The following is a 23,919-nucleotide window of genomic DNA, read 5'->3' as shown; positions in this document are numbered from 1 at the left end:
ATGAAATTAATTAAGAAGTATCTTGTGGCATCCCCTCAATTTAAAAATAAAATATAGATTTAACTCATTCAATGATTATTACCTCACAAAAAGTAATCATCTCAGCATTTTATTTTTATGGGGAAAAGAAAAAACACTATGAAAAAAAGCCACAAACCCTAACCAAATGAAGTCAGATGTGCCTAATAAAGAAATATTTCTCTTTTGAATCCATTTCACTATCTTATTCCTTCCCTTATCAGCTAAACCAGATGAGATTAGTCGTGTCTTGAGTCCTATTAAAAAGAAAGCCTTTGTTTTTTACTTGGTAGCACTCACTTTCCTGTCATTTTATTTCTTTCTAAGCTTTTGTGTTCAAATTAAACTGCCAGGAAAATACATAAGCCTTTAAAGGGAAGTGGCAAAACAATCTATTATATGAAGTACAAAGATATTTCCTTCAGCTATAGGACTTGCTTCATTTCTGTATTCATGAAGCGTTTATGCAGTGTTCACAATTACACACTATTAGGCAGATTTAATTAGGTGACATATGACATGAAGGCATAGGAACAGAGCCCTACCACAGCAGAAGATACATTCCATGAGTCAGATGATGACAGAAATTGCAAGAGTGACATTAAACCCAGCCCTAGGTTCCCTGAATTCTGGAGTTTTTCTTCTGCCACAGTTTAGAGAATCCTCAAACTAATTCCAATTCACAGAACTTGGCAATGATTAGGAGATGAAAAAAGAAAAGATGTCCTGATCCCTGTTCTTTTTTATTTTTTACACCTTCTCCAGCAGTAGTGCAGTGACAAAGTAATAATAATTATTCTTTGTTCATGTTCCACCAGATGTCTCACACAAAATCATCTATTCTGTACCTAGAATCTAGATAAACAGTTGTTTTTAGTTCAAACCATCTGTTTTATCTGCAATTATCTGTCAATGCACTCTGCATTTACATCAAATATACCTCTTTAATGAATAAAAACAAAGAAAGAAAGAATTATATCAAAAACATAAACATGAACACAGCTTGCATGGGAATGGAAATTCAGCCTATTCAATAAGGGCAGGATTCTGTATAAGGGTCACGTGTACTACTTAAAAAAACAGGCCATTAGGGTGATGTGGTTATCATGAAATAATCTCACCCCTGGAGAGGTAGCTAGACCAGATGCAGCCATGTGCTTCTAAGTACCCAGGAGCATAGTTATCAGGGTAATCACACCTGCTGATTTTGCTTCACTACCACCATAAAATTTCCTGTGTTTCGGCTCAGTACAAACATAACACAGTGTTTAAGTATATTATTCTGGCCACAGAAAATTGCCAATTAATGAAAGAATAGTTAAGCAATTTAAGCTATAAGGCTAGTGCAAAACCACATAAAAATGTGGCAGTCAGAATTAATACTGGTATGGTACACTTGAATGAAATGAATCCTTGTTCCTGAGGAGAAGGTTTCCATTAAGAGATACTAAAGGTGTTAGAAAAGAAAGGCCCTACACTGCACTTGGACAAAGGCAAAGAACCTGTCTTTTCTTCCACAGGTGCCCCAAACTGATCTTTTAGTGGAAAACGAGGACACTGAAGGACTTACTACGTGTAGCAAAAAGCTTAAGGTAACTTTTTTTTCCCCCGCAACCAGCCTCCATCAACCCCTCCTTTAGGTTCTCCTATCTCCTGAGAAATCCAAAAGATTTTAATTCATTTCGTATGCAGCAAGGACCTCAGTTTCTTTTGTCTGGACACAATGGTTGGGATGGCTGTTGGCAAAATATTCACAGTTCCCTCAGGGAGAAAAGCTGTCAAATAATAATAAGGCAGCAAGAAACAGTGGGGAATAGGTCCTGGGCTTCTGTGGGAATACAGTTGAATCTGACTTATTTTAAAGGTGATCCATCTGAGGAGTATACGGCTTACGTTCTTCACTGAAGCAGTGTAACCTGACACAGAAGAATACATTAGAATAATTATACAGATGAAGTTTCATCTTCGCTGCTTGAATCAAATGAAAGGGAAGAAGTGGTTTTGTTTTCTCTTCATGATCAAGTCTAATTCTTTTTAGAGCAAATTTCTGTTGTTCAGAAGAGGCCCATATGAAAAAGAAAAAGTTGATTAACCCTGAACAAGATGGAATTAAGTGTTTTCAGTGAGTTTTTTATGACACAGGATGGTGTTCAAATGCGTACGAAATTTTTTCTTCCCTATCAAACATTATCACTTCTGGTGTTTTCTGTGTATTTAGGATGCAAAATTCAGTATATGTTTAAACTAACACTGACAAAAACTAGTTATAAATTTTACCTTAAATGATCATGAAAATGTTTAGGAGAAATTTTAACAGTGAGTCAAATGAAAAAAAAAAAACACACCTAGAACAACATAATAATAGTGAGTGAATGATGTAACCTTGATTTTTGAATTAGTATAGGCAGACTTCCTAAAAGCAGGATTATCTCGTATGATTCTCAAGTCACACGTTATCTAATGTACTGTTAATTGCATTATTATTTTCTGAAGTTACATGTAGACCCCTTCCCCTCTCCTGTCCCACAGATTCCATTTTAATTATGATAGCTGTATGGATTTTAGGAAGATACTAGACAGAGGGAAAACATCTGTGAGAGGACAATTGTTTAAAATTAATCAAGAATGCAGAGATGAAGAAGACTCAGCAAATCACAAATAAAGAACACAAAGAAGTGAACAGAGCTAAAGGCAAAGATCAGCAATGTTATTAGCAATATAAATTATATATAAATAGACAAGATTTCCTTTGTTAATATTGCAACATATGTTGACACCAGAACTGGCTTGTGGATTTAATCCTGTCTGAGAAGTAGAATGCTGTATGAAGTACATGAAGACAAACTGCCACTCTAAGTATTTTTTGTACAGTGTTGTCATTGCTTCTTGTCTTTCAGGAGTTCAGTAATAAAGAGAACCCAACAGTCCTGAGAAATAATCAGAAAAATGGCAGATATAGAAACAGGTTATAAGGTTTGGGGAAGAATCTAAGGCAAATAAAAATATTAATGTCAGGGAAAACAAAAAAAAATTAGAAAAATACACAAGGGAATTTTTTTTTTTTTTTAAAGAGAGAAAAAAAAATCTGAGCAAATTCTGTGTTACAATACGCAAGAGAAAAATTATATATAGTAAATTGGAAGATTATTATTTTCCCTTCATTTCAGTGAAGCAGTATTCACTTCATTAGAACTATATCTGAAAAATCATTTGTTTTGGTTTGGAGAACTAAAACACATTTAACAAACCTTTGTAAAAAACAGAGCCGTTCTCCCTTTTTCAACATCTCCAACACTTATAGTTGGGGAACTGTAGAGGTAAATGCATAAATCAAGTTGATCTGTTAGTGAAGTTGTAGAGATGAAATTGCAAATATTGTGAGGAGGCATCAGCTTTGAGTACACTGCATTAACTGAACAGAAGACAACCCTGAAAACAATGATTACTCGAACATTTAATAAATCCTCAAGTTTTCCAGACACAAAAATCTGTTTGAACACATCATTGTGTTCCTGCATTGTCTGATTCATAGTATCATAGAATTGTTTGAGTTGGAAGGGACTCTTAAGGGTCAACTGGTCCTATTCTTCTGCAATGAACAGGGACATCCAGAGCTCCACAAGGTGCTCAAAGCTCCTCCAGCCTGACCTTGGCTATCTCCAAAGAAAGGACAAACATCACCTCTCTGGGCAATCTGCCACTGCGGCACTGCTCTTATTGTAAATAAAACCTTCTTCCACATATCCAATCTATATTTTCCATCCTCTACCTTGAAATCATTTCCCTTGTCATTTCCCAGGGTCACAACAGACCCTGCTAAAGAGTCTGTCCCCTTGCTTCTTACAGCCTCCCTTTAGATACTGAAAGGTTGCTATCACATCTGCTGACATCTGAGGCTTCTCTCAGTGACTTCATCACTGACAGCCTGAACTATCATTAAAGAGTAATAATGAGAGTGATGAACCAGATCAAGATGTTTCTTTAATAATGCCCCTGACCTGAGCACAAGGGAGACAGCACGCTTCCCTACAGATAGAGTCTGGCCATCATACTGGGCCCTCCACTTCTCTCAGAAGGGAGTCATCCATGACAATCATCCTTCTTTCCTTCTTGGTTAAGGCAGCCTAGAGGCCTGGAGTCAACCTCCTCACTCCAGGCAAAGTCCTGAATGGACTTTCCACCACATCCGCACTCACTTCCCTCAAGTTCCAGAGCTTCAAACCTCCTGTGTAAGGGCACATTGGAATGGTGAGGTAGGCAGGGAGAGGATTTGCCTGTGATGCCAAACAGAGACCATTTCTGTTCCTCCCCATCTCTTAGATCCCTCTCTGTCCAACAGAGACAAAGCAGAGGGGTCCATCGCTATTTGGAGCATACGATGCATCTCCCCAGTGACTTTCTTGCAGGTATGGCAGGTAGTTGCTCCACTAGCCTATCTTCTACCCACTCCCTGATGCTCCTTAACCTCTCCACCTCCTCCTTAAGTTCTGCCACTGAGTAGAACATTCACTGTATTCACAGTATTCCTGCCACCCTCCAGCAGTAGACTCAGGCATTCTGCAGCCAGGAATGTGAACTGCCACATTTTTGGACAGACATTCCATCTGAGTTCACTGTATTCTTTTCGGTGACGGCTTCCTGCCTACTGACAGTCAATTAGTTGCACTGCATAGGGTATTCTGTGCTTCAGTCCAGAATGCAATGACACCAGAGCCACCAAATCTTCCATTCTTTTGCTTAGATTCCTATCAAAATGTTTTTCTCACGTAGAGATATTTTAGAGATTTTTTTAATTCTTATTTTCAATTAAATATGTTTTCTTTTTTTTATAAAGAAAAACACGTAAGATACTTTCTCAGAAAACATACAAGGAGGGAATCAAATCAGAATAGAATGTGCATAAATAAAGCATTTAAACACTTTAGTAGCATCTGTAAGCCATTTATTTAAAAAATTCTTGATCAGTAGCACTGTTTCAGCCTATTTTTTCTCTCTCTCTTTTTTTTTTAAGTTATTATTAATGATACTTAGACATCAGGTAAGTTTCTAACAACTTAAAACTATATAAGAGTTTTTTTGGGGGAGTTGTGTTTTTTTTACTTGTGTTGGTGTTTTTTTTTTAATTTTTATTTTTTGCTTGTGTTGTTTTGCTTTCTTTTTCCTCTGCATGTGTTCAGCAAGTTGGATTCTGGGGGATAAAGAAGAATATATTAAGGCAATTTCCTTAAGAAAACAGTCAAGACATAAGATTTTCTAATTAACTCTTCTCCCCTATTATAGCTTATGTAGATGTAAGTTATCTAATTGCTACTTTATTGGCTCTGCATAGATTGCTTGTCTTCTAACGGCATCTGCATGTTTTTTGCTTCACTGACATTATAGGACCCATTGCTGTGATCTATATAAGAAAGCTATATTGCCTGAGCTTGAGGTAGAAGAAAATTGCATCCTAAAAGCTCAACACACAATCTCTTATTTTTTGCTGTTTAGTGAAAGAACTACAATGTGCAGTGCAGCTCCACAACCTGAGCTTCACAACTGCAGCTCATATAACAGGCTGATTCACCTATTTGTTCATATAGACAGTGCTGATGCTACTGGAGCACACAAGTCATTTATTCTGTCCCCAGAAATACATGCAAATAATCTGACTAATACAAGTATTCTACAACTGAGAATATTCTAAGTTTTTAGTAATGGTGTTATTCATTACTGTGCTTTGCTTTGGCTTATTTTAGCGCAGTCTCTTATTGCATTTTAAAATCTGAACACCATAAATAAACTTCCCAGGCATAGCAGGAAAAGAACAATGGAAGACAGAAAAATATGTATGTGAAAAGGTGGAAAGGAAGTAAGGATATTAACAGGACAACAAATCGGGTAGCTGCTGGAGAGAAGTATGAAGGGGAAAACAGTAAGGCATACAGCTTTGTAACTGTTACTAAGAATGGGAAAACAGTGTGCTTCAGCAATAAAACAAGCCTAAATTGAAGGTATTTTGAGCTCCTGGCTAGATGGGAGATTAAATGTAAGTATATGCAGTGTGGCACTATAGGACAACGCAAAAATATCACAGCATATTTTAAAGAATGTGCATACAACTCTTAATATTTACTAGTTACAGTGAATGGCATTAATCTAGACTTGGGAGATGCTGATTTTTAAAAGTTTAAGTTTGAGGAAATAATCTGAATGAGCAAACTGTTAAGGTTTAATTTTATTACTGCATTGATTTATATTATTCTAATAAAGATGATACTTCTGCTCTTCAATAATCATTTGAAAAACAAGATGTCAATTTAGTGAGAAGCTTGGAATAGTAAACTTGCTTTACTGCTCTTTATATATTATTATCTTTCTGCTTAAATTTTGTTAATTTAAGCTGATTCACTTTTTTTTTTTTTAAAACGTATTTTCCAACTTCTGTCAGCAATCAAACCTGCTAACTGAATTCCTCCAAAGAAAATTATAATTTAAAATACTGAGTTCAAGGACACATAGTATTCAAAGAAAAAGATGGCTTTTGTAAGTGACTGAGTACCTAAGTGAAGCTGAAGTATCTGGCAGCTACAAAAATAGTTAAGACCATACTTTGTTGTTAGGGAAAAATGTTAGCTTTTTTATTCTTATGATTTAATGAGTTAAAATTTATAAAAATTATCAGAATATTTATATACATACATAAAATGAAAACAAACGTGAAATGTCTTACTGAAGTTACTTTTACATCTCCAATATAAACAAAGGATGTTAGCGCAGTAGTGATCCTCAGGCTACTAATTTTGAGCATGCAAGAAAAGTATCTTGACAAAGACAAAAAAATTCATTTAGGAAGAAACTGAGTGCCAACTTGGGTACAAGAAAATAATGTTCAATATTAATGAGCTGTTACCAAATATTTCCTCATCCATCTATGCTTAGGTTAGAATTCACTCAGACTGATGTCTCGCTCCAATTTATGGGAGTCTTTATTTAAGACAGGATAAGTAAGAATATGTTTTAAGCCATCAAGTCCACCCAAATCGCACAGCTCCCCCAAAAAGAGCTTGCATAGGGAGAGAGAGGCTTTCAGGGCCAGTATTCTGCCTGAAGTATTAAAATCAAAAAGTACCAGTTAAACATCAGACCTAAGATGCATTCTCCTACTTAGTCATGCTTGTATAGCCATGCACTAAATTAAATAACGACAAGATTTTTGCTTATAATCTGCCACAGTAGTTGTACCTGACCATAAAGAAAACAGCCTGGAAAATAAAAGTGCAAAATGTGCAGCCTGAGTGGATGTAGCTTTTGCAGAACAATGCACATATCAAAGAAAATATAGTTTTGCTTTAAGGTAAAAAAGAAGCTAAAGTGCACATGATACCTAAAAGCATCTTGGAGAAATAAATGGGAATATTCGGCTTGGCTGTTTGTTTTATTTGTTCAGTGAATCAAAACTTTATTTGTGAAGCTGATTTCATCAAGAGAGTAGTGATCAAATCATCATTTTCTCATCTTGAATAGACTGACTCAACATAAACCTGAGATTTGATAGATCTACAGAAGAAGAGATAGTAGTATATCAACTACAACATTAAATTGCAGCCTCAGGAATTGTCTGATTCAGCTTTAGATGTCAGTTTCATAAGACTTCTGGCCATGCTGATGGAACTTCTGACTGATAACTCCGGAAAAAAAAAACAACATTAACTTGTTTTATTCAAGTTACCTTAAGACTCATGCTTGAGTTGGATTCCCAAAAATGCTTCTCTGTTGTCCTTCCCATGGAACTTTTAAGAAACAAAGTATTTATTACCAAGCTATGATGTTACAAAGCTGGGAGGAATGGTTGACATACTAGAAGGTTGAGATGCCATTCAGCAAGACCTGAAGAGGTTACGGAGTTGGGCAGAAAGGAAGCTAATGAGGTTCAGCAAGAGCAAGTGCAGTCTTGCACCTGAGGAATAACTACATGTAACAGCACAGGTTGAGGGCTGACCTGCTGGAGAGGAGCTATGTGGAGGAGGATCTGGGGATCCTGGAGGGCAGCAGGTAGGCCTGGTGTTCAGCAGTGTGCCTTCACAGCCAGGAAGGACAATGGAATACATGCTCACTGCTGTGTGCTCTGCTTGGAGGATATGGTCTTTTATAGTGAAAAGAATATAATGAATGCACTTTACTGGGGAGTGGAAGAAAGCTCTCCAGTGCTAAAAGAGAATAGTTACCACAACAATACCTTCACAGAAATCTAATTTCAAATAAAATAAATTGAAGTGTAAAAAAACGAAAGAAAAGCCAGAACAGTACGGGCAGGTAGGCCTACGGTAGCCTCTAAGTCTCCATTAAAAAATAATTTCCTGTTACATACAGATTAACCCTATCCAGTTATGTTAATTACCACCCACCCCTGGATGGCACATTATACATTTTTCTGCAGATGTGAACTTCATGTTGAATATAAACTGCTGCTGTCTTCATGCCTCAGAATAACAGAACAGTAACAAAAGCACTGCCAAACTCGGGGGAAAAGGCACTGGTTGTGATGGAGCCACTGAAGGGTGGAAGTCTTAGCCTTTCACTTTAAACTTAAAGAACTGCTTTCCAATTATCAAGATGGAATGTATTTTTGCATTATTCTTTACATTCAATAATCTTTACTCGATAGAAAACCAGTAATCTCCAGTATGAGTAAAATGTAGAAAAAATATTTCACTTTAAAAATTAGTGGGCACAAAATTTGGCCTTGTATTCTTTATCTAAATACATGCTTTAAGAGCACTATTGTTAGACAGTTACTTACGGCAGGTTCTGTGTATTGCGTATTTGTGATCTTGTATGAGTCTGTATTGAGTACAGTACAGTGAATATGTGTGTAGGGGCAGAATTGTTATTTAATTTGATCAACTCTTTTTTTTATATAACATTGTATAATATTGTTGCTGTTCTCTTTTTTTTTTTTAACTGTATTTTGATACCCAACAAAAGATATTCATAACATATGAGCATCTTTTTAAGGAAAAACAGAAATTATACAGTTTTCAATGTACAGTCAAATGAAGCTTTCTGTAGACTGAGAGATTTATCAATAGATGATTTATTCTGCTTATTGTATCATTGGTCTTCACAATCTTGCATTTAGGAGCTATTTTCATTGGTACTTTAACTATAAATGGAGAGATGAGATTGAACGATAATTTCAGTTTTGTATGGCAAACAGTCTGCCTAATTCTGATAAATTTAGAACAAGACTGATGACACGAGTATATCTGTGTTGTCCTCAGCCCGTTTTTTTTAACCCTGTTTATCATGAGTGCTCTGCTTGCTCATTAGAATTGTTATCATCTATCAAAAGAATTGGAAAATATATTCTGTCATCTGATATCATTCTTTTGCCTTGTGTTAGTTTATTGATAAAAGACAGCAGTTTTTGTGATCATCTGTTACAGTAAAGAATGTTTGAATTATGCTTTTCAGCTCTGAAAGATTGATACTTCATTTCTAGAAGCCACAGTACTGTCCAAAAAAGTGAAATAAAGTACTGCTCCATTTCAGTGTTACTAGAGCATACTTCACAAGCAAAGACTTTCAGAGCAACTTATGTCTAGTTTTCAGACTATAAGTTAGATATTTATTTACAGTTACACAGGTAGCATCTGAAAAGCAAAAAATCCTGGGAATTGTATGAAGTAAATTATCTTTGCTTGTGTAATTTCATGCTTAGTATAGTTACTATGAAACCTTATCACAAAGATGGAAAAATAGAGTTTTCATAAAATCATAGAAGCATAGAATATCTCGAGCCAAAAGGCATCCACAGGCATCAAGTCCAATTCCTGGATCCACACAGGACCACCCAGAACTCAGGCTATTTCTGAGAGCCTTGTCCTAATGAACACTTACACTCTTTCCATCTCTTTCAAGTTATAACATTGTAGAAAAAATATTATATTTTTAGCATGGCATTTCTAGCCTTCTAGCCAGGAAGACAGGCTCTCCCACTAATAGACTTGATTTAGATTCCCCAACACCAAGTTTGTTTGGCACATACCCTCTCCTACTGGAATTCTTCTGTTTTTTCTTAATCATGTAAGAGCTCAGGCAGGGAATTGATTTACTTAAAAGTCCATTGCAATAAGGAGGATACAGTAGTCTTGCTTTGAAATCCATGATATTAGTTGAAACAAGATCTTATATAGTCTTTTATATCCGTATGTCTCTAAGTGTAAGAATGCTTGTACTTGTTCCATGGGATCATTCTTTTTTTTTTTTTTTTTTTTTTTTACAATAAAATCCATTGCAAGTTCAAAAAGCTTTTTATAATCAAAGTTTAACACAATATAAATGCTACAAAAAAATGAATTGATATTTCCAACAAGTAGCTGAAAAAAAAAAAACGCATTTAAAATTTGTTATTAAATATCACTTTTTTTTCCTACTCCTGAAAAAATTACCAAAGCACACCAGAAATTATTTAGAATCTTGTTTCTTATTCCATTACACAGAGAGTGTTCTCATATTAAAGACATCTTTGAACTTTTTATCCAACTTGAGTACAAAGAAACCACTGTCTTAATGCCAGCTAACATAACACAAAATCAAATACAAAACTCATATCAGAAATCGCAAATGTGGAATCACTCTTGACCTATGTGGGAACAGTTTTAGAATTATTCATTTAACATATTTCCTTTGTACAACTCACACTAATAATTCCAGTCACATATTTCTTTGTACCCCAAAATGCTCATTATATCTTCAGCTGTTATGCACTAAAATCCCTTCATTTTAGTAACATAAAACCTAAAACATTCTTTTTAATCAAATAATATCTCTATATTAATGGAAACTCTTCCCAATTGATTCTGCATTCAAAGTGATGTACGGAAACAATAGAAAAAGGGGTAAATTCTTATTCCAAATGGACATAAAAACATACACTTTCAGAAATGCAATTATAAGATTATGAAACCATGTATGCCTGAAGAAGGGAAAAGGTACACTTTCTAGCTCCTAATGAAGAAGAGTTTGGCATGAAGATTGATACTACTAGAGTTAATTTCACCCAAAAGCTGTGACTTACCATAAGAGGTACTGGAATATAGAGACAGCTTACACCCATGAGACTTCATACATACAGACTTCATCAGGATTTGGGAGAGATGGGATAGAATTGGCAATTAGGATTCCTTACTAACGAGGGGCTGTAAAGCATCAGCTGAGCCTAAGGAGATTGAATTGCCTTGTCCACTGAGTGGATGTGATGCTAAAAAAAAAGTTCTGATGAGAAGGAAAAATGACCTCCAATAACCTTTTTAAAAAGATTTATGCCTGGCCAAGAATCACTGACATTAGCGAAGTGACAGCTATGACTTAAATGTGTGGATATCACTTGCATATGTGGCATTTTAACTCTCTGGTTTATTTTGGGATAACTTCATCCAGACTGAGGTCAGAGTACTCCCTTCAGCCCCTGTTTATTTGTTGTTGTGTTTTTTTTTTCTCATTTATTTATTTGCTTTTTATGTACAATAGTGATTAGGAGGAGGAGTTTTGTCATTCAAATCTCCGCTTTCAGAATCATTTTGAGCTTTGGCTAAGATAAGGTGACTTTGTGTACAAGTCCATTACCAAATACTTTAGTATTATCCTCTAATGGAAGTATTCTACATAAAAACACAAACTTGAAATATTTCAGTCAAATCATTTTTCCTCCATATTCATGTTGTGGTCCTGGTTGGTTTATGACAACACTTAATTTATTGCTTATTGTGAAATTATATTAACAGAGAAATTTCTTCAAATACTTGGAGCATATCCATAAACTTTTAAGATAAATTCAGTGAAAAATAACTCAGTAACTATTTACATCTTTTTTTTTTTTATCTGGTTGGTAAATTTTAAAACCATGTATTTGTAATAGTCTGCCTAAAAATCTTTGTATACCCTGATAAATACAAACAGACTTCAAGTTACCAATAATTTCTCATTTTTAAGACATATTGCACCAGAAATAATCTATTAGAACTTCTAAATCTGTTGATACCATGAAATATAATGAAAGCTGAAAATTGATGAGAAAACCTACTTAAACTATTTAGGTGTACACATACTGGAAAATAGTCAAATACTACCTACCCAGAAAGACAAGTAAAATATGAATTAAATTTCAAAGATTAATGGTAATACAATTGCAACAAATGGCACAGTGAAGAGACAGATCTTCAAAAAATTCAGTAAGAATGAATTTAAATAACAATGGAATATAAAATCCAAAGGCTAAATCCTATTAGTTTTATCTTAAAGCACATTAATTCATAAATATTATATCTTAAGGGGCAATAAAAAGGAATTTTGATAAAGTATATTAAATGTAGGTTCTACAGGAATAAAACAAAACAAAACCATGTATAATTAGCTTCAATTTCCAGTCTGAAATTTCACTAAGATGCTGAGACTCAACCTGCTGAAAAAAATTAACATGTCAACATATATTCATGCAAACGCAGAAATTTTAAATCAAGACTTGAGGCAGTTCTTCCAGTTTCACTAATTCAGTACTTAGAAATAAATAATTGTGGTAATTGCTGCTGAAATGGCTCAGCCATTCTCGGAAATATTTGAAATTATATCACATTTCCTGAGCTTCAGTTTGTAAGAGAATCTATGTACATAAGGCCTCCAATTGTTATTCATATATTCATTGTATTGTACTTGTTCATTTCTGTCTGCTGTTGACTTTAGGATAGCAATGATTTATTTGTCATTAAAAATATTATATTTCAAATCAATAATAAATATAATCTGGGAGATCAAACAAACAAGAGAATAAACAAACTAAAAGAGACCTGACCTCAGTAGCTAGAGAAATGTCTACTGCTTTTTAACAAATTCTGCCCTAAATGGAAAACCCTCATTCATGTTCCTCTCATACTGAGTCAGCATCAGAGTGCTCATTTTTCTAAGGTTTTCTCTTCAGATTAAAGATTGTTACAAGTCTGTTTTTAAAAATATATGTTCTTCCTTGCTTCTTGTATAATCAACATGTATATAGATGAATAATCAACAAGCATAGAGAGAAGTTAGGTTGTGTTTAGAGAGCGTATAGCTAGGAAGATTACTACATTGTAAAGGGATAATCAGAAATGAATGGAAAAGCTTACCCACATCCTGGGCTCGCAGAAAAAGACTCCAAGAAGAGCAATCTCCAGAGAAATCCTTCCTCAGTGGTTGTCAATCCTTATATGTTGTCTAGGAGAGGTGAAGCCAGACTCTACACCTTCCAGTCACACAGGTGAATTGCTTTCACCTATGCTCCCACAGCTGACTCATTGCTTACCTCAGCTGATCAATCAGAGATTCAGGTGGTGATTCAATAGCTCCCATACACTTCTGAACTTCTAAGCCCATGTGGAGTAGTTAGAGAGAGATTGAGAATTAATATGTAGTGAAGAGAGGTTTAACGTTACAAGTAGAAAATAAGAAGTTGATAAGAAACGGTCTCAATTTTGATCTGATTTGATCTATCGTATTTGCATATTTTGTCTAAAAAACTCTTTAGATCAGGAAATGAAGAAAAACTAGTGCAGTTTCTTTAAACAGCTTTCTAAAATTATCTCCTGAAACAGCAGTAGCTTTGGAAATTAATGGCAAACGGTTAACATTCCTGCTTTGGCTATGCTTTGTATGCAGGGATTTAGTCAGTTGCTTCTTTCTTGTTGCTATAGACTCAGCAATAGTTAAAACGCTGAATTTTAACTTATTTGTTTACTTATATTCCTTCCAAGAAAGTACTCATGAGATCATGTGCTTCCCAATAAAAGTTTCTACACTAACTAAATATATAAGTATTTTATACAATAAATTAATATATCTCTAAGTGCTAATGATTTGAGTCAGGATGCATTTTTCTCTGTGGCTGACCCAAAGAGCTTTAAGTCTGCTTCTCTTCCAGCTGTCTATTCAAGTTTTAGCATTGTGTATGAAAGATGTAGCTGTGGAACGGGCTTCTGTTTTAACATTATACTCCCCAGTCAGTCATACTAAGACTGAGACTTCAACCGTCAGATTTAGAAATTATTTCAAAAATGAGTTGCATTGTTGAGTTCATTTTCTGGCTTGAAATTAGATTTATTTTTGTTATCAGTTAGCACAGGCTGTAATCACAGTTTAATGCTTTCCTTATAACAATTCTGAACTATTCTTAGGACAATGACATAAGCCTGGGGTGCATTTTTCCCTTTCAGAAGAACCACGAGAAATGAATCTGTAACATCCCACAGTAAATATTATTATTAGCAAAGTATAAGAGAACCTCTGAGACTTAAGGACATAAATGGAGAGCTTTATGTTCTTCGGTCAGCCAGGAAGATTGCACTGAAGCTGAAAAGCTTTTTAAAATGAGTGTGTTACAAGCTAGCATTTGTTCTCAGAACAGGGTGGCAACAAGGGTGTTCAATTCAGGGGAGATTTTGAAAAGGAAAACATTGCAGTATTTTCCTCACTATCTTTCAGAAGGTGGACGTTAGTCTTTAATAATTTAAGTCCTTTCACATTCCGGTATGTTTCTCATAGTGCTCACTCCACTCTACTCTATTAGAGAACATCCAGATGGCCCTATGAATTGCTTTTGGGAAAAGTATTCACTATTTAAATCAAAGTGTTTCTACATAGCTGTCCACCATGAGATGAGATCAAAGGCTAAAATAATACTATGCTCTGTAGTTACTACAGACTAGCATGGATTGATATTTTATACAAACTTGAGAGATGTCGCAGGCTTTTCTTTATGAAAATTGATTGTGAGCTTTTGTTATTATATTACTTACTTGCACTTTTTAGATTCCTTAGATATTTACAATGTTTATCACCAGGCAGTTGATCTCATCTGTGTCTTTTTCCCAGACTTCATCCTCTTTGTAATTAGCTTTAATGCCAGAAGTCTAGTTTTGTGTTTTATTATGTTAGTCTGTGATAGAAAAGTTTTACCACAAGACATTTATAAAACCCTAAGTACATCTCAGCAGATGCTTTTGCTGCCAGATGTCAAATTTATTCCTGTCAGCTTTTACCCAGTACTTTACTAGAAGTAAAATTCATTCTCTCCTATTGTTAAAGAAAACCAAGAATGTTTTTTCCAATATGTACGTCATCCCAAGCTTCCTTTTTTAGTTTCTTTCTTTCTCTATTGTTGTTATGAACAAATAATTTATAATGAATAGAAATGATTAATATATAATAAATTTATACTTTATAATAAACACAAATAATTGATAATTATTTGCTTTTGATACATTGTGCTAGTCATTTCTAAACCCCATAGGGTCTATTCAACCGTTATTCTAACTATTCAGTAATTTTCAACATCTATGGAAATTCAGAAAGCTGCGTATAAACTTGTAATTTAAATGTATGTGTATCAACTACAGAAGAAAATATGGCTTTTATCACTGTGATTATTGATGAGTCCTCTTATCAAATCTACTTACCCTGCAGAATAAATGTATGTCCATATTTCCTGCAACTCATCAAAGATCTCAGACCTTACTTATTTACTTTTGAAAGGGTATTTAAAACAGTATATTTTTTTGATTTTTTTTTTTCATGCTTCTTGGATGCCACTCACATCACACTGCGCTAGTGACATGAGAATATGTCTTGCTACATAGGACAAGTCTAGTCCCCTTTTCTATTGAATATCAGGTTTGAAGTTAATGTGAAATACATATTTCTAACTTGTACTGAGCTGTGCAATATCCGCATCTTTGCAGTAGTTTTTGTTGAGGAGAAAAGATATTAGAAGTCATGACTTCCTTTTACTATACATATTCATTGATTTTGTACTTGAACTATGCAAAAATTGTGTTTTTCTGTCTATCATAAACTGTATATGTGAGTCAAGGAAGTAGACGTAACAACAGAAAGATTTAAAAAACTACAAATCTTAGAGATACCCTGAAAGAGAAAAGGAAAAAAAAAAAAAAAAACAGAACAAGTGCAAGTATAATACAAAATAAAGACTTGGTAAGAGAAAAAAATGTGTTCTGCTTTTTAAAGAAATATATCTGTATTTTAGAAAAGGAAATAAACAGAAAACACAATTCAAAAAAGCCACAACAAAAAGCAAATACAGAAGAACAGCAATAGAATAGAACAATGGATCTCAGCTTTAGACATGTCTTGAAACAAATGTTTAAAAAGTGCTTCCTGTATTTTCCCAGACAATTTTTTTGGCCATTTCTGCAAAATCCAAATGACTATTACCTGTGACAAAACATCTGGACAGTTAAATGATTTCTAGAAGTTAAATTTTTGTCTAGTTCCTTTGTTCTATTACTAATTTTGATTGGCCTCATGTTTCTGGCATTGTTAATATACTTTTTTTTTTTTTTTTTTTTTTTTTTACAGTGGAGGGCCTGTCTAATGAGAAATGGCAGAATGATGGTTTTGAGACAACACTTTAGTTATCTGTGGATGAATCATAATTGACTTGCAACAAGTTATATTAAAGAATCACAGAATCACAAGGTTGGAAAAGACCTACAAGATCATCTAGTGCAACCATCCTCCCATCCCCATTGGTACAACAAGCTACTAAACCATACCTCGTAGCTCCTCATCCAGATGCCTCTTGAGCACTGCGAGGGGTAGCAACTCCTCCATCTCCCTGGGCAGGCCATTCCAACTCCTGACCACTGTATGAGATAAGATTTTTTTCTTTAATCTAAATCTCCTCTAGCACAATTTATGGCCATCTCCTCAGGTCTTTTTTGTTGCCTGGGAGAAGAAGCCAAAACCTTCCTCACCACAACCTCCCTTCAGGAAGTTGTAGAATGCAATGAGATCTCTGCTGAGCCTCCTCTTCTCCAGACTAAACAGTTGCAACTCCCCCAAGCATTACTCATAAGACTTGTGTTCCAGACCCCTCACCAGTTTCGTTGCCCTTCTCTGTACACATTCCAATGCCTCAATGTCTTTCTTGTATTGAGGGGCCCAAAACTGAACACAGTGCTTTGGTAAGCCATGTATTCTGCATATGGGCCAAACTTTTAAAGGTATCTATATGTCTTAGCATCTTAATTCCATATAGAAGTTAAGTACCACTGAATGTCCATGAGGACCAGAAATTGATAAATATATGTAGCTGCCTAACTCCCAATTCTGGTCTTCATATACTTTTAAAATTAACTCAGTGTTTTAAAAAGAACACTGAGTTCTGATGTTATCCAAGCACTTCAAAAATTTGATCCCTCTGGATGTTAAAAAAGCAGTCTTCAGTGTATGAATCAGATTTTTGACAAAAAGTGCAAGGTAATCAGTGTGAACTGCCAGTGGAACAGCAGTGTTTTGCCATCAGAAAGGGAAAGAACACAACATAATTGTAGCAATCTGAGTACATTAGGTGGGTTGTCTATGTTGTCATGTAGCATACTTAGATTCATTACAGCTCCCAACTGATCAGGTAGTTTCTAGAGATTGTATATTCTCAAAGGGAAATATCGCAACATAATGGTAAGAATTCAGGTACCTAGAGTAGAATAGTAGTATTACAATGTAGCGCTCTTCATAGAATCATAGAATCACCAAGGTTGGAAAAGACCTACAAGATCATTCAGTCCAACCATGCACAAATCACCATAGTTTTCTCTAAATCATGTCCTCAACACAACATCCAAACGTTTCTTGAACACCTCCAGAGCCACTGCAGCTTCCAATACGTTGAACAGATTATTTCTGTTGATTTAGATGCATCTCCTCTGCAGTTGGATAGTTTTCAATGTTTTATTCTTCCTCTTTCCTTCTATCTGCTATATTGCAAGCCGATACCTCAAGAATCTACAGCATTCTGTTAAATTCAGGCTTTGCTCTTTCTGCGAGTATAACTTCATGTGCATGGCTAAAACTGACTTAAGTACACAATGAATATTCCCCATACCTTCCACCCTGAAGTTGCTTTCCAGTTTGACCCACAAACAATACCTTCTCTATTCATTAGAAAAATGTGGCTACCGTATTAACTCCCTTTTCCTGAAAGTACTGTTTCTAAATAAATATATATAATGTTGACTGCTTGTTACGTATTCAAATAATTCTTTATCATTATGTATTTCTCATTCACTTCTCCATGATTTCTAGACTTTTCTCAATTCTCTGTAACCTTGTATTATACTTCTCGTAGACTGTTCTTACAACTCTTGGTCCACATATCAGTGCCAGATTTGTTCTTATGGTGTTCCTCATATCCAGCAATCACATTTTCCGTGCCAGAGACCATACTGTTGAAGGAGGGAAGATTTAGGTTGGATGTTAGGGGGAAGTTCTTTACAAGGAGAGTGGTTAGGCCCTGGAACGGGCTGCCCAGGGAGGTTGTGGATGCCCCGTCCTTGGACATGTTCAAGGCCAGGTTGGACGGGGTCCTGGGCAACCTGATCTGAATGTGTATGTTTGGTGGCCCTGCTAGGCAGGGGGGTTGGAACTACATGATCCTTGGGGTCCCTTCCAACCCGGGTGATTCTGTGATTCTGTGTTTTCATCTACAGTTCTTCCCCAAGAATCTGCTGTGATACCAAAAAGATATCAGCTTGCTAATAATGACACCAGTTAAAATATAGTAGTGTTGTGGTTTTGGTTTTTTTTTTTTTTTTTTTTTTTTTTAACTTCAGCTCTTTAATATTTTTTGCGATGTGGATTAGATCATAACCTTTTTACTTTGCACTCCATAGTTTTTAACTGTCATCTGATATTTAAAAGCTGATAAGTTAAAGCTTATGGTTGAAAGACACACTAGTATTCAGATATATTTTCAAATGGAAGGTATAATTCACAGTCTTACATAAATTTGTCAGACCTCTAACCTCTCCCAATTCTTTCTTCTGCAGTTAATTGGAAATAATTATTAAACTCTGTGAAGTATCCAGAAACTCCATTCTAAACACATGTTACCTTTAATAAAAACATTGCCTTCTGACTGGCAAGTAAGTCTCATTCAATTCTGAATGGAGTCACATAGAATTAAAATGATTTCCTAAGAAAAACCAGGGAAGAAAATTGTTAAAAACCTAAATAATGCTGATGAAAATGATTATTTGTACAGTACTCTGAAGCTGCTGCCCTAAAATAAATGCCAACTATCTAATAGTTTCTGCTTCCAGCTGGCTGGGGAGCCACAGGGATATTGCCAGAACTAATTGCTGATTGTTATAAACAAAGTTACATTCCACATAAAAAATAAAATAAAATTAAAACAAAAGCAACTGAACCTTTTGTTCTCTAGAAAATGATTGTCATAATTAGGGAGCATAAGTGTTTATTTCCAATTCTGTAATACAACTGATATAGAACATAATTGTTTTGGAAAAAGGAGAAAAATAATTTCAAGTGGTCTTTGTGGCTGGGTGGGGAAATATAAACCCTGAACCAAATTTAATTGTTATTACAGATGAATGATTTGGGAGTTGTTTATAGGTGATTAATTTACTTTTGTTAGTTATGTCTTACCCCTGCATTATACATTGTGAGCACAGGTGTTATGACTTCATTTTCATGTTGCCCTTTGCATTGCCATTAAGTAGCTACCAAACATCCACATATCCAGCAAGTTCTAGGTATAGAGCTAGTTTAAATATCAAACCTCTTTTTATTTTTATCTTTTGTATGCCACCCTGAATCAGTGCTTTTATGAAACGTATATCCTTTACAAGCACTTCTCTTGCACACATCTTTAAGAAGCATAAAAAATTATCTTACTTTTTTGTTGGCCTCCACTTCGTTATTTTCTTTTCTTTGAATACACATAAGTCCCTTTTTCACTTTTCTGCTAGAGTTTCCAAATAAATAGTAAAGAAAAATGTCCCAGTAAAGTAATTCAGATCCTGATTTTTCTTACTTTCCTAATATCACCTTACTTTAAATGTAACATTTGTGCTTGCTAGGCTACTTCAGGTTAAATAGACATTAACATTTGTGTGGGTGGGATCATTAAGATTTCATCAGGGAAGATCAATTAACTTGTTAATGAGACTTTTAGGTGAACACTGTAGGTGGGCCCGAGTATACTGAAAAGTTGTTTTCTGATATATTATGAACTAAATTACGTCTAAATTGAAATAATCTTCTTTACATCTCTCCTTTTGTGTGCAGGAGACTTTTCTGTTCACTTCAGATATTTTAGAACCCCAGCTAATACTTTCTATAATTTTAATATAATCCATGTGACTTTTATTGGCCTGAATCATTAAAATCCACCCCAATAAATAAAATCAAGAGTTCCATGAACACACACACACCAAAGTTTTTTCTGTGTGTCAGAGTTCCTGTAACAACTTCCTGGAGTTATACAGTTCATCTGCAAATGAATTTCACTTTGTCTAAATGCAATATATGCACTGAAGGGAACTGGAACAAATTGGCACTTCATTCCACAATGGGAATAAAATATTTTTCCTGATTGCAGCTTTTCCCAAGCAAATTAGGGAAATAAAGGCCATTAAGTAAAATTAGATTTTACACTATTTAACAGGTGTTTTGGTCTATTTTACCCTGAGGGTAGATCACAATGCAGTCCAAAAAGTTAATTGTTCAATAATTGTACAGTTTGCACATTTATTTCCAGCAATTTAAACTATTGCATAGTTCTGTTAAACTTCTGTCATCTATCTTTGGACCTATTCTTTCTTTAAGGCATCAAAGAATTATAAAAAAAAAAAGCGCTTAAGGTTATTTTGAGAACATTTGCATCAGGTAGTCTAAAACTGGATAAACTACCTGAGAAATGGAACCGGAATCAAAAACTATTGTAGCAAATTTATATTCCCTAGGGCATCTGTGAAAAAAGAATATTCACTGCACATTTTCAAAATAAATTTTTCTGAAAGATTGAGGATTGCAAGTAGAATAAATTGTTTCGGGCTGTGAAACATAGCCCCTGAAGACCATGCACAAGAGAAACAGAAGATGGAGTTATTAATGTAGAGCTATATATTCACCCCTACCCCCCAACACCTCGCCAAATTATGCAGATATTATTCGCAGTACAGTGATCAGCTATGAAAAATACCATCACAAATAAACAGAAGACAAAAAAAGCAAACATGCAACAATAAAACTGCCAATAAAACCAAAAACAACCCTTCTGTTTAAAGCATTTTTCTATTTTTTTTTCCCCTTGAGTTACACTAAGAAAGTGAGTTTTACGATCTAATCGACAGTCCAATTTCAGTAAGTTGCTCTGCAAGCTATCTCATAATGACTACTCTGATATTATGTGTAGGTACGACTATTGTTGTGAGGAATAGTTTCCCAGTCTTTGCTTTTAATTAATAAATAGATCTTCACAGTTTTGCAATAACTTTCAACCCTAATAGAATTATTACAGCTGGACAATGCAGCCTTTCATTCTGAAATTTACTTTTCATAATGTCTAATATCAGTATGTTGCGAAAAACAAGATAAAGGCGTGATACTGTGTGAAATCGATTTGCGGGCATGAATTCTTATTCCAATTTGTAATATAGTTTCCATTTATGAAAATTTAATTTTATACTTCAGTTCTCAGGAGACCAAATTCCCAAGATCCTTGACCTCAAGCTGAGAATCTGAGCATGGTTTGTAATCCCCAGAAATGCACCGTCCATCACTGTAACAACCTTAATGATACAGCCTATGAGATCAAGCAATGTGTCAGTATCTATGCTATAAAAAAAACTGAGTGTTCCCTGTCCTTTGTGGAACAGATGGGCCAATTCTATTGCCTCTCATTTTAGTAAACTTATTTGAACTTCAATTATTGCTATCATTAACTAATATGAAATTGCACCAGAAGTGCAATTTATTTTTTTGTTTTGCTTCCAGGCAAGTTGTGATCAACTTAATTCCTCTGTGATATTCAGTAGTATGCATCTCAAGGTTAGTGACTATGAATGCTTTGGGAGCTAAATATATTTCAATATGTTCATTTGTTTTTTTTTTTTTCTTTTGTCTATCTCTAGTTCATATTGTGTCTTTTTAACAGTGCCAATTTACAATGACTTTATGACTCTAAATATGTAATATGCACAGCTGTATTTATCTTTCTTACAGAAAATATACATTTACATTAAAAGAATGAAATGCTCTATGAGTGAAAACAGTATGCATTCTGTCCATGCACGTAGCAGTAATAAACACAGTATGTAGAATGTCAGATCACAGAACTTTAGCCTGATCTATGATAACATTTGCATTTTAGATATCTCAGACCAATTAAGAAAATACAATTGCAACTTTATTCACGTCCATTCCCCAGTTCTAACTATGAAGTTGCCGTTGTAACTTACATAGGAAAAAATACAAAACCAAAAGTTTCCCTGTATATTTTAATTCCTTTAAGATGCCTCAACTGAATTTAAATGTACTTCATTTTGAAAAATTACAAATAAATTGAAAATCTCCAGTTTGCCGTAGCCTTCTCCCTAATTCTAAATTTTTAAAGATTTGAAAATCTAACAACAGCAGTGATTTCATTTATGCAGTGTTAGTATAAATACCATCTTTTAAGAAAAGCAATTAGGCATATCCTACACTGATTAACCTGCAAGAAAGCCCTGAAGCATGTTCATGGAGAACTAAAACAACAGAAAAAGATAAGGGGGGAAAAGATATATGCTGCAGAAGAACAAGGAGTCAATTGTGCAATTACGCTGTATGTATGTACTTTTCCTTCTTAATTCTCACTACCTAGAGTTCAGAAAATCTGAAATTATTCTGCTTTTTTTATTGGACAAATAAAAACTGCTTTACTTTAAATTCCCTATCAGTAGTAATTTCAATTAAAATTCTAAATATAAATAAGGCATTTAAAAAGTATGTATTTATACATTTTAGAATTGTAAGTTTAGGTCAATTTATAAACGGCTTGAGAGATGACCAGATATTCATAAACTACTTGGTAGGTTAACCTAATCATAATTTATGAATCTGGAGTTTTTGAAAATGAAAATAAATAAAGGTTCCATGCACTTAATTATCTTCACTCATCTTTTGGTAGTGTGTATCACATGTGTCAGGTTAGCATTCCTGTAGCTTAGTTTTGTTGCATTTTCCTTATGCTGCTAGTTGTCACTACATTGACCATTACTATAGTCCAACCCAGCCCAGCCTAGCTGGCAGTGTAGCCCACCCCCTGCCCTATTCTGTAAATGCTTCCCTTTAGAGCAGCCCCAGGTGTGTACCAGTTATTCAGCCAAACCACTGGTGTGTTATTAACACTACACCAACTGAAAGCATGAAGAGGGCACTGCGCGCAGTGCTGATTGAAGTGATATCACAACTTCATTCTGATATACTGGTGATACAGCTGGAAAGATCATAATAGTGACAACTGAAAAAGAAACAAACAGAGAAGGAATGTTCACCTGTATCCAAAGATCTAGGTTTGCAGGAAGGGCTCCACAGAGGAGGAATCTCCAGAAAGAAAACCTCCCCTATTCTCAGTCAGCCCTTAAATGGAGTCTAGGAAGGGTGGAGCCAGGCTTCCGGTCACACAGGTGAATTGCCTTCACCTGTGCTCCCACTACTGACTCAGTCTTTTCCTCAGGTGATCAGTGGTTCAGGCTGTGACTCAGCACTTCCTGTACAGTTGGCTACACATAGTGTTTTGAACAGGGAAGAATATGCAGTTTTGCTTTCTGTTTTGATAAAGGAGTTTGAGACTAGGACTCAAAACTGACAAAAAAAAATCAATTTATCTTTGTCACAGCATTTTCAGCTGATATAAATACATTCTCTGCAAGTTTTCAAACTGAATGTATAGAGTTGCTATCAGATATTCAACTCAAAAATCTGATCGTGTTTCTGTACCAGACTTTCATAATCGCATCTTACCAGAGTGAAATATCCCTCATTTCACAATCACGCCTTATTCATGTCATCGCTTTCTGGCAGTGC

The 23,919-nt window shown here is 34.9% G+C and overlaps 1 long non-coding RNA gene across 1 annotated transcript; it reads right to left on the bottom strand.

The window, feature by feature from the left end:
* Positions 1-10,470: 10,470 nt before the first annotated feature.
* On the bottom strand, positions 10,471-23,432 carry LOC125692020 (uncharacterized). Its single transcript, XR_007376411.1, has 4 exons — positions 23,388-23,432; positions 13,337-13,397; positions 13,161-13,248; positions 10,471-12,463 (listed from the first exon to the last, which is right to left on the bottom strand). It is a non-coding gene; the product is annotated as an uncharacterized LOC125692020 (long non-coding RNA).
* Between the last annotated feature and the right edge of the window lie 487 nt (positions 23,433-23,919).

This window comes from Lagopus muta, chromosome 4 (genome assembly GCF_023343835.1).
Source record: "Lagopus muta isolate bLagMut1 chromosome 4, bLagMut1 primary, whole genome shotgun sequence".
NCBI lineage: Eukaryota > Metazoa > Chordata > Aves > Galliformes > Phasianidae > Lagopus > Lagopus muta.
The sequence above is the reverse complement of the archived record's forward strand: the minus strand, read 5'-3'. Positions and strand labels throughout refer to the sequence as shown.